The sequence below is a fragment of the Canis lupus genome, chromosome X, assembly GCF_048164855.1.
Source record: "Canis lupus baileyi chromosome X, mCanLup2.hap1, whole genome shotgun sequence".
Lineage (NCBI taxonomy): Eukaryota > Metazoa > Chordata > Mammalia > Carnivora > Canidae > Canis > Canis lupus.
The window spans coordinates 122,065,297-122,077,656 of record NC_132876.1 but is presented as its reverse complement, the minus strand read 5'-3'; the positions used below and the strand labels follow the sequence as shown (position 1 = coordinate 122,077,656).

General features: G+C 42.9%; 1 long non-coding RNA gene across 1 annotated transcript in view; it reads right to left on the bottom strand.

The window, feature by feature from the left end:
• LOC140627395 (uncharacterized) overlaps positions 1 to 11,909 on the bottom strand; it is a 38,942-nt gene extending 27,033 nt beyond the window's left edge. The window contains exon 1 of the long non-coding RNA XR_012026167.1: positions 11,595 to 11,909. This is a non-coding gene — a long non-coding RNA (uncharacterized lncRNA). The remainder of the gene's footprint in view (positions 1 to 11,594) is intronic.
• Between the last annotated feature and the right edge of the window lie 451 nt (positions 11,910 to 12,360).

The window sequence follows — 12,360 nt, the reverse complement described above, 5'->3', positions numbered from 1 at the left end:
CATGTGACTGAACATCTTTTTACCGTTTACAGGGCATATGAATCACCTCATTAACTCTTGTTTCAATCATTAACCAGTTTTGATGTGTTCATCGTTGTAAGGCTAGGTTTGAGTCTTTTACGTCCTATCCCTCCTTCATTGTGGACAGGACATTTCAAAGCCTGTGAGGAGGTGCAATGTGCATTAGATGCTTGGAGGTAGTGTTATAAAAGCAAAGAGAAGTCCTAGACTCCTATGCTTCCAACCCAAGGCCTTCTTGAAGAAATAAAGACAACCATTCCTGGGGCACCTGGGTGGCCCAGTCAGTTAAGCATCCAGTTCTTGATTTTGACTCTGGTCATGATCTCAGGGTCATAAGATCGAGCCCTGTGTGGGGCTCTGCACTCAGTGTGGAGTCTGCTTGTCCCTTTCATTCCCTCTCTCTTTCCCCACTTTCTCACTCTCTAAAACAAACAAATAAATCTTTAAAAAAATAAAAACAAAGACAACCATCCCTAAAAATGTCTCAACACTTGCACCCTCATTTTGGTGCCCTAAGAAAAGGTTAGAGTCCTTCTCAAGCATGTACGTGTGCACATGCACACACACACTTCATGTCCCAGTATTTTTTTAGAAACTATATTAGGAAAAAAAATATATATATATACAATGATCAAAGAATCTTGAAATGAATGAATTAAAGAAAGAAATCAGTCCAAAAACAGAGCTATAGATTACTCATCTTTTGGAATTACGAAAAGGAGCTTAAGATAATTATTATAAATAAAAGTGCAACAGAAAAAGGTAATTATGAGTGAAAACTAGGGGAATTTCAGGAGAATCTAGGGCATCATAGAAAAGAAAATATTCTTGGGATCCCTGGGTGGCGCAGCGGTTTGGCACCTGCCTTTGGCCCGGGGCGCGATCCTGGAGACCCAGGATCGAATCCCACATCGGGCTCCCAGTGCATGGAGCCTGCTTCTCCCTCTGCCTGTGTCTCTGCCTCTCTCTCTCTCTGTGTGTGACTATCCTAAATAAATAAAATTAAAAAAAAAAAGAAAATATTCTAAAAGTGAAAAAAATTATGTGAAGTCAATTTACTATCTAGAAATCACAGGAGACTCTATACAACAGAAGGATCAATGAAATTGAAAAGCATAAAGAAAACAGTAAAACCGAAAAGAGCTAAATATAGGACTCTATAACCAAATTACTTTCATAAATAAGGTGAAATAAAGGCATCTTCTAATAAATGTGGAATTTGTCCGCAGACCTAGCTGGAAGAAGCTGGCTAGCTGGAGGTCAATTATAGAAAATGAGGTGTAGCTCTGCAGAACGGAATGAAAATCACCAGAAATGTAGATATGTGGGTAAAAGCACACACTATTTAAATAAACACAGCCTTGCTTTAAGACCATGACCAAACAACGTAAAATATATTGTAAGGTCTGTGACATTTGCACAAGTGTATTTCACAAGTGCACCAGGAATGACTTGAGGGAAGTAAATAGAATTATACTCTTACAGGTTTCTTAACTTGCATAATAAATCACATAATATCTTTTTTTTTTTTTTTAATCAAGCTTCACCATCTAAGACTGATATTGCCATCACTGGATTGACTCCTGAAAAAAATAGAAATAGCAAATAAAAATATTATTTTTAAATAATAAACTATGAAAATGGAATAGCAAAAAGCTCAGAAGAATGAGAAAAGAAGTAACAGAGAGACAAATCACAGAAGAGACAATGAAGTCAAGCTGACCCACTGAAATACAACCAGATCAGACTTTAATTACATTGTGTGAAATGAAATAAACAGCCCATTTAAAAGACCGATTGTCAGAATGATAAAGAAGCAAGACCCTGCTATATGCTCTTTATTTTAAAATGTGTTTAAATAATAAGACAAACACACACAAAAATTACAAGACACAGGTTGAAAAGTATTAAGGTGGGAAAAATGCCTAACAACACAATATAAGGAATTGGGGTGGCTCTTGGAATCTCCTAACCAGTGAATATAAAGATAAGGACTCTTGTCAGAGATAGACTGGGTCTTATTGGAGGGAAAAAAAGAGCGAAATGAATGATCAGGAAGGCGTAATGATTTTTAAACACGTATGGACCTATTTACAGAGCTTCAGTGCATATGAAGCAGGCCTGGTTGCATTCAAGGGAGGGAGGGAGGGGAAGAAACAGAGATTCAAACCCTAGTTGGGGATTTCAAGGTCACATTGTCAGGAAATAAGTTCACTTTCACAGGCGAGATGATGTTAAATGTGACATGCATGTGTGTGCTATCTGTTCAGGTGATTTTATCATTTATACTCCCTAAAATTTCCGAGTTCTCTTAAAGTTTCTACTACTGCCTAAAAAGCACTGGAGTCATGTTTACTGTAAATGCTTGGTAGACTGTTTCCTGTGAAGTCGTCTGGGTAAACTGCATCTTTGAAGTGGTGGAGATCCTTTCAACCATCCTTTATATTATTCAAACAAAAGGAGTTACAGATTATATGTGATTTTGGATTGATTTAAACCAGTTTTATTACCCCAGCATAGTTATTTCTTTTAAATGTATTGTTTGCTTGCTCTGGAACATGTCACTGAATTTCTTATATTTCTATTTCCCCCTTGTCATTTCTTAACTGTCACTGTGGCTTTTGCCCTTCTTCTTTTTTTATTTTTAAATATATAGTGAGAACATCTATGTTTTCTCCAAAAATTACATTTGGGATTCACTAGGTCCTACATTATTATTTTTTTTCTACACCAGTTCTTTTTTTTTTTTCTTCTGCTTTTGTCTTTGCTTTCTTCAGGGTTGGCTCAACTATACCAGTTTCGAGTTTCACGATAATTACACACATTGCTGTGCTTGGGTTTAAAGTGCCTGAAGTAGAGATGGAGGAGGAAAGGTTTTCAAAGAGCTGGAATTTCTCTGGAGGAAGAGTAACAGGGGCAAGAGTTATGATTTCTGTATGGTTTTGTCTTCTTGTTTTCTGGATGGAGACTCTCCTCTCTCTGTCAGGAGTGTGTCTCTGTGAACAACTGTGTAGCTGATTGAAAACAACATCTAACACCTCAGGGTTCCTGCAGGGGGACTTTCCAACTCTGGAAAGATGTTCTATAGAGATAGGCATGGAAAGGTACAAGAGATGTCAAACAGTTTAAGTATCCCAGGACATGGTGCTCTAAGCATGTACCTCTTGATATGTAGAGAGGATAATAATAATAATAATTATTATTATTATTCCTGAAGCTAACAACACAAGTGGAAGCTGAACAATCAAGGGTACCCACCCACACTTGCTGTAATATCAGATTCACCTAGAGCAAGTTGCCATGTCACAGAGCTCATTTTGTCCTAAATGTCACATTCCCTGCCCAAACGTCCCACTTTGCAGAGGAAATGGCTTGGCTACTAGCATGGAAACCTAACCAGCCTACTAGCCAAGACCACCAGCCACTTAGAAGGACTCTAATCCCACTGGCCCAGGAGATACCTACAGTCCCAGCAAGTGACAGCTAACTCTCCTCCCAACACGTGAGAAAATGGGACAAACAGCAATCTTGCGACCCCCTGATTTCCCAGACACTAGATAACGATGGCAGGTTCCGCAAGCACCCCAAAGCGTACTCTCAGAAACATGAACCACAAGCTCTTAATGACCTCCTAAAAATGGGTTATGGAGGAAATCCCAGCAAACAACCCTACAGTTCAGACTAAGTGTATCCAGTGAATATTCATCCTATAAACACAAAACAAAAGGTACCTCGGTAAGGACTCTGTGCTCTTAAAACATACCCAATATGGGAGCCACAGAAAATTAAAAGAGGTCACCAACTATTGAGAATATGAGCCCCAGAAAGGTGCCCCAGCCTCGGGCATAATGAGACCTCTGTAACCCCACAACGAAGAGGGTGGACAAGAGGAGCCAGCACCATATCCCAGGTGCACCCTGGCTAGAACTGCTCCAGCGGATCTGACAGGTGCTGGAAGGTACCAGAGATCCCATGGTCTGGGTGCAGGTGACATTTCACACAACAGAAAACACCAGCTATTGAGAGACAGGAGATGAGTGTCTCCAAGATTTGAGTCTAAGTTGAGTGTCAAACCATCTCACAGAGCTCACCAGTCACAAAAAATCTCCTTACGGTAAAAGCATGCAATGCCTTACTGACCCTCAGGGAGCTGCCTGAGGACGTGGGCTCAAGTGCTCACCCCAAAGGGAGGCTAAGGTCTCCTCCCGCAGCTTGCTGGGAGACCTGGATTCCTGGTCTAACTTCTGCTTCTTGTGTGGAGTCAGCTGTGTGATCAAAGCCCAGTCAGAAGCGGGATCCGGGCACTGGGGACTATAGGACAGGTTTTATTATTTCAGCTCACTGCGTCTGTCGTCACCTGCCTCTTAGAGTTCTGCTGTCTGGGGAGGATGAGGAGGAGAAGGTCAAGGACGGCAGTCAGGGCAAGGGTAAGGGAGGAAACAAGGATTTCCAGGTTATTCTAAAGCAAATCACATGTCGCTGATGCCTTAAAGGATGTAGTCCAAGAGCAGCCTCAAAGAGAAAAGGAATCAGGGTCTGCAAGGGGTCTGGACCAGGTGGTAGGAGGAAGTTAGACTCCTGAGCGGAAGGAGAGAGAGGCCACCCTGTCATGTCCGGCTTCTGTCCCATTCCCCCTCCACCTGCAGGATATCAGAGGTTCTGGGCTTCTCCCTTCCTTACGACCACAGCTGCCTGCGGGCATCACCGTCAGGCAGGAAGGCAGCAGGTGCTGTTGTGTAGCGGGCCCCACGCTACATACTGCAAGGAGGCGTGAACATGCAGAGGCCGCCCCGTTGAACCACCACGTGCATGCACACCCTCACCTCTCGTCCATCGTAGCAGAAAGCCAACGACATGTCAGGCATTACTCTCTTGCCCTGTAGGATGAGCTTATTGGGAGCCCACAGCTTAGTCAGAGGGTGAGGTACCAGTCCCTTGAGGAGGAGGAGGGAGCCATGCTTCTCAAACTGTAATATGCAATCACCTGAGGTACTTGGCGAAGTCCAGGTTCAAATCTAGGGTGTCTAGGATGGACCTTCACACTCGGCTGTGTCACATCCCACGGGATGCTGAGGTTCTTTGCACCCCACTTTGCACCCCAGCAAGGAGAGGAAGCAGCATTGTAAAATGCGCCTGGTGTCAGAGTTGCCTAGAAGGCGTGTTCAAGCTCCGCTCTCTTCCCTGAGTTGTTGAATCAACACTCTGGGAAAGGGCCTAAGAATCTGCATCTCCAAGCCCACATGTGGAGGACCACTGAAAGGCCCAGAGCAGGGGTTTTCGGTCTTGACTACTCAACAGAAGAACCTGTAAAAACTACCACGGAGGTGGGCTCACCCACTTTCCCTGCATTAACCGAGCTTGTAGGTTGTAAACCATTCCAGGCGATGCACACGTACAGTCAACACTGGGAATCGTTCTGTTGGACTTTTTCTTGGTTCAGGAGTCGTGAAAGGTCATCTGTATCAGACCAGCTGTGTGGGAGACTGGGCGTCAGGGACAGGATAGACGCCCTGAGCATCAACTTGCATGGCCGGGCCGCTCTTGAGGCATCGCCCGCCATGGCTACTCCTGGTCCCCGCTTCCTCTGCGTCTGGCCCACCAGGCAGCTCAGGGACAGGTTCTATCATCTCACTGCAAATGCCTCCAGTCCAGGGGCAATCTGACTGCTCCATGCCCAAGCGCGATTTTGCATCTAGATATATATTTAATCCACTTGGAGATTTGAATGAGAAAGAAAATATATTTCTAATTTCCCCAGAGTCAGTTCTCTGTTGTACCTATAAATCCATTGTCTGAAAATTAATCGCTGGTAAAGTTAACCTTTTTTTTTTTTTTTCCAATTTGAACATTTTCCTTACTAACATGATGGTCTTTGTCATATAGAGTCTCCAAATGTAAAAGCAGGGCTTAGGGAGACTTTTGTGCTTCACAATCCTGTGAACGTGGACAGTTTTCACAATGCACTGAATTTCAACTGTTTGCTTCGCCTTGGTCTTCCTCCTCCTCCTCTTCATTTTGTTCCCCATTTGGGAATAGCAATGACAGTACCCACCCGGCAGCGCTGTGAAGTTAAAATGGGTTAGCAAGCCCCAGTTGTCCCCAATCCATTGTAGAGCGTCAACAGGTGAGAGTCATTGTCCTGACTTCCTCTGATCCTTTAAAGGGTGCATAGTGACGTTCCTGTAGCAAGTGACTGGTCTCTTTATGTATAATTGAGGTGAACTTGTCTAGAATCTGGAGTCTGAGGCACTGTCTCCTGTCCTTCACCCCATCTTCATTCCTCAGCTCACAGCTACCTGGCTTTGACCTCTGTCCTTTCACAAAACTCACAAAGACCACCAACCAAGTTCATTACCTCCATTTAGGGCTCTTCTTGCCTGGTCATTTCGTTTCCTTCAAATTTCTACTGTGAACACCCCCATACAACTGGCATTATTTGTACCCTTCTGCCTGTTCCCCCAACATGCACCTTATGTGGTGGGGCACTCCTTCCTTTAATCGAGGCACTTCTTGCTCCTGGATCTTTGTGGCTGGAGGGGAAAGACGGACAGTTGTCAGGAGAACGTTGGCCGATGGAAGTCACGGTGAGCATCGGAGCTCCTTTCTGGTCTCAGACTGACCCGGCTGCCTCAGCATCACAGAGTTCATCCTACGTTGTAGGCAGCCGTCATTCTCCTTAACAGTAGAACGGAGCGATGATCTTAGGTATTGTGAAAAGCCGAGGAAGGTTCCTCTGTCTGGCAGAGTAGGAGAGAAAGAACGATTACTCCTTAATAGAACAGTCTAGGCAGAACTAAGCATTCCACTTTAATGGGGATTTGGAAGCGGGCCAAGATTTTTACTTTCCCATTTGCCATTATTCAGCCTTCACGAGTCCATAAATAATACTCAAAGGTATCGCATCAAAATGGCTTCCAATCTTGGTGTAATCAGAGGACCGGGGCTTCCTAACAAGCTGAGGCTTCCCAGGTTTCTTCATAACTGTTAATCACGTCCAACCTGTCTCTGCTTGTGCAGTTCCATAAGTGAGGGCCATCTTGATTGTGTGATGCCATTGAATCTCCTGGCTTGGCACTTTCCCAGAATCAGTGAAGTCATGTTTGACCCTCAATGGCAAGGATGGGATGCCTCAGCTCCAACTTGTCTTTTCATTCAAAGCATGGCCAGGCTTTGCAACAAGAAACCTTGATTTTTTTCCTTCTTGGGCGCTGATGAATGGTTCTTTATTCCTCATAGTTAGTGACAGGAGGTGGGAGACCACAGAATAGCTGCGATATCCCCAGGAGAAGAGTTAGGAGTCCGTAGTGTTCTCTCTTTTTCACTCATTGTCTCTCTCTCTCTCCTAATACAAGCCAAGGGTTACTTGTTTCTTCTGACGCAATGGTTCTCAAACTTGACTGTACATCTTCATCACCGGTAGCATTCACTACATTATATATGGTTGGATTGAACCTCCACCTTCTGGAATGGAGCTTGAAGCTCTCATTTTTAGCAAGTTCTCATAGGATGCTATGCTGCTGGCCTGCGGACTATAGTTGGAGAATCAATGATCTGTTTCCTGTGTTCTGTCCACGACTATCACCCTTTCTCCTCTTTCTTACATAAAGCCATATGGTCTATTCTGCATAATTTACCAAGGTAGGAATTATCTTGTCAATGCTTTGCAAAGCTATGGAAACATTCAGATAGCCAACGTGCATCTGTTCCACGGTATTGAACCTTTCTCGAGTGACAGTGTACAGCCTAGGTCTGTGACCGCGTATTTGATAAATGGGTCTGCGTCTTCAGGATTTCTGAATTTAACTTCCTCTTATCCAGTAGCAATTTCCACATCTAAAGGGTTCACAATCTTCACAAAGCAGTTTGCTTTGATGGCAACAGAACTCAATCTTGTATGTCTTCCTTCGCTAAGACAAATGTTAGGATCTTTTCCTACTGTGGTGACCTTAATTAGGTACATTCCTGAAACAGAAGTACATACAAGAAAGTCTACAAGCCAAAAAGTAACTTATGAAAAAACGAATTTTTGCATTCCATGCATGCTTCGTATCTAAGGCAAGTGAAAATGACACGAGATCTTTTCCTGCAATGTGTGCCTCCATGAGTTCTTGTCTGTATTCCTACCAGAATCACATCATGCAGTATATTCCCTGAGCTCAAAGCTGGGCTGCTAACTGATGATAGAATTCTTTCCCTCTGACTCATCTAAATGGCACACAAACCCACATATCCATCAATTACTTGTGTTCTTTGAGTGAAACTTATTTCTTGGCATCAGGGTGGAATTTGTGCTCAGTCGCTACTATCTCTGCATACAGTTAAATCCATGAGCTCTCCTAAATGGCAGAACAGTTCTACTCCGTGTGAAGTGATAAAACATTAAAATGTCATTTACAAAAAAAAAAAAAAACTAACTAAAAAAATAAAATAAAATGTCATTTACTTGTGGGCATAGATGGCTTGACAAGGAAATGGACAGGTGTCCCTAACTGGAGCTGAATATTCCATGAGAACTCCCCCCCATGTAGTTACCACTAGTACAAACAATCCGTGGAGATGAGAGAACCAATCCTTACCTCTCGGCTCCCGTCCAATTTGTGGATAATGTGCAATGGGGCAGCCACGGAATTATCTATATTGCTTTACTCCATGGATCTGCCCATAAGTTCATGGTCAATACAATTTGAACTTGTACGTCGGCCAGGAGTGGACCACAGACCTTAGCTGAGTGTCACCAGTGTCCTTTTACAAGTGTCATGTTGCAAGATACGTGGCCAGAATAAATTTCCCACATAGCCTGAATGGAGTCAGGAATTTGAGTGAAAGGGGAAAGGGAGAGAGAAAGGGAGAGAGAGGACAATGAGGAGGGGGGAGGGAAGAAGGGGGAGAGGGAGGAGGAGGAGGAAGGAAAAGAAAAAGAGGAAGAGGAGAAAGAAGAGATAATAGAGCCAAGACACTTGTAAGAGACGCAGCAACCATACACCAAAGATAGTTCGTCTCATGGTTCCAAATTCCTAAGGCCTCCCATTCTTCTTATTCCTAATTTCTATCAGATATCCTTTTTCAATAACAATGAACTTCAATTTCTACTTAATAGGTTCTGACTGATGCGGGGGAAAAAAAAATATGTTCTGACTGATGCTGTGAATGCTGGTCTGCAGAGTCTATGGTTGGGATTGACAGAAGAATTAAGCATGTGTTACCTCCTCTTCAGAAACAAAGTTCTCCCCTGAGATGTATATAAAGCCTGGGTGATGGAGAGATTTTGTGGAAATAAGAGATATTGCCTTGTGCTCCCCAAATACTTTCCTTCCTGACATAGATTCTCCAGCATTCCTTGAAGATTTGAGACCATGTGATGGTTCTGGCCCAAGGAACTGGGGTGGATGTGAAGATGCCCCATTAGACCTGGTGGATCTTATACCTTCACCTTGTGTGGTCCTCCATTCTGTGTACTTTGCCCATGTCAGGGTCCTTGGAGGCCACGTGTTGTGGAAGACAGATGGGAACCTCTTGCATCCTTGAGCCACAGCTTAGAAGTAAGCCATCCGACAAACACTTCCACATGGGAATTTGCTTGAGCAAAGGAGATTGTGTGAAGCCAAAGACACTGTTGGTGCTGTTTGTTACAGCAGCTAGCCTCACCAATAGTGACTGATACAAAGGGGGAAATGCGTCGAGTTTTCCCTCATGCTTAAGGATGTTACAAACATAGATTAAATAGAACTGAATACATAGGGTAGAACAAGATAGAAGACCTGCTCCTGGGCAGCCCGGGTGGCTCAGCAGTTTAGCACCGCCTTCAGCCCAGGGTGTGATCCTGGGAATCCGGGATCGAGTCCCCCGTCAGGCTCCCTGCATGGAGCCTGCTTCTCCCTCTGCCTGTGTCTGTTCTTCTCTGTGTGTGTGTGTGTGTGTGTGTGTGTGTGTCTCTCATGAATAAATAAATAAAATCTTTAAAAAAAAAAAAAAAAGACCTGTTCCACTTTGGGGGATGTTCTTTAACGACGTGGCAAGCCAGGAATTCCAGAATTCCTTCATCTCCTGGCCTTTTCATTTCATGCCTATTCTCTCCGTAGAAATAGGGTCAGTGATGACAAACATGAAATGGTGCTTTTATCTCTGTTGTTGTACCCTCCTGAGAGAGGCCGGGTTAGAAAATAAGAGGTCTGATTTGAACCTTGGTTCTCGGAGCTGACAAGGGAACGTCTCCAGTGTATGTTTGTTTTCTCCTGAAGTGTTGACTGAAAGCTTCGGTGAGGACTACCTAAAAGCAGCTCACTCTTCTCTATGCTGCTTTATTTATCCCCACGATCCCTTTACCAAGTTGCAGGACCTGCAATTATGCTATAGGAGCACTGTTGGTTGTAATGAGAATTTTATTACCTGGAGCCTGAATCTGCAGTGAAGCAAATAACATATTATCGATGTACTAAAACGTATGCTAAAATGTGTGGTAACCTGTGATTATATTAGACGAGGTGACGTGGATTAAAATGTCTGCAAAGGCAACGCAAGATGTAATCATTGCAATCTGATACCTTTATAAAAATACACAGACGTGTCGTGTCACACTGATTGCCTCTGTCCATTAAAAGCCTCGACACATCATCTCCATGGACTTAGAAGGCTTTTGTCGTAGCATATGTGCCAATGGATTATGAATGAATTATTATTATTATTATTTTTATGAATGAATTATTATTATTATTTTTACCTGTGAGGGACTCCTAAAATTCTCAAATGGAACTAACCTGCCGCAGGTTTTTTCCACACGCACATAGCTTGGAGTCTTTCTAACCTCTTGTAATGAGGTTGGCCGAGCTGCCATGCATGGGATATGAAAAATATGAAAATATGAAAAATACTTGGGCCACTACTCGGTGCTACTTCTACTTGTATTTAAGTAATGTGAGTTTCTTTCTTGCAAAAAGCTCAAAGGGTTAAATGTCATTCTTTATCCTCAGACAACAGCATGATGATGATTAGAAAAGTCTTTTATCTTAATTTCTTTGGCAGTAAAATGCGTTCTGAGCTTGAACCCTTCTCCCCCACCCTAAAAAGTACATTGATAATGCTTGTCCAGAATTTTGCAGAGTGTAACTGCTCTATGGACCTCAATTTGGTGGAGCCCAGACACGCATGAAAGAAACTCATGAAGTCAGAAGATAAACAGTTCAGTGAGATGTTTAAATAATTGGATAATACCCGACATTTCACCTTATCAGAGGCACACTGAAACAAAATCAGTCTATTTTTAGGGTCAACCCCTCCACATTTTGTACAAAGATTTTAACTTTCCTGTGAGCCTTACAAAGGTGATTCGGGTGACACGCAATTAAAGCTAAAAAGTTGACACTTCTCTTAGGTATATAACATCATATTATTTTCATTCATAGTTTCAAATCCGATCGCGTTATAGGCAATGATTTCCCAAAAAATAGTATCCAAAACCATGTATTCGCTTTAAAGAGAATGCACAGCACATCCCAATACAATCTTCTTCTTGACAATAATAGCATCTTGTTTGCATGAGGGTTGGGATTATGCTTTACGATAATTATTCCACTTACTTGACGCAGACACGAAGATGGGAGAAATTGCAGCGCCCTATCTCTGCCTTCAGCCATTTCCATTTTCTGCAAGATGGGAATACAAAGCATCCCTTCTGCTTTTTCTGGGGATTCATGGTGGGTTGATTTCCTGGAAGTGAAGACCTTCTGAGAGACGGTCTCCCTCTGCCCCATATCTTCTCATGGCTCTTGTCTCGCACCCAGCGTTGGGGCGTGGGAGGGGTTTAAGAATTCTAAGAGATCTTCACCAAGGATTGCCTTCATCTTCCACCTGTTTCTCCTGTTTCGTAAGACCCCACAAAATTTCCATCTGACGTTGTAGGAGGCAGTGTTAGGTTCTGCTAGCCAGATGCTAATTTGAATAAAAAAAAAATACAGAAGGTATTTTTGAAGAATACCATACGTTTCATTCCCCTGAATGTCTCTCTTTGAAATCTGGTGTTACACTATCTTTCAAATGCGACATTGCTTTCGCTTTACAAGGGAATACTTAGTCCCTACAGCCTCTGGGGTTTTCACCGATGGACTCGCAAGTTTCATCTCATCAAATGAAGATTGAACGTCTGCAGTAAATAGTAATATTTTACCAGGGCCCTCTTCCTCAGAGTGGCTTGAGATTCATGAGATTGATGTCTGCAAAACTTTGGTAGGTGCTGCCTTGCACAGCTAAAAAATGACAGTCATTTTTCTCGGATTAATTGAATGTCAGTTTATTAAAAAAGAATCATTCTGGTTATCAGAATTCATTAATATTAATACTGTATAA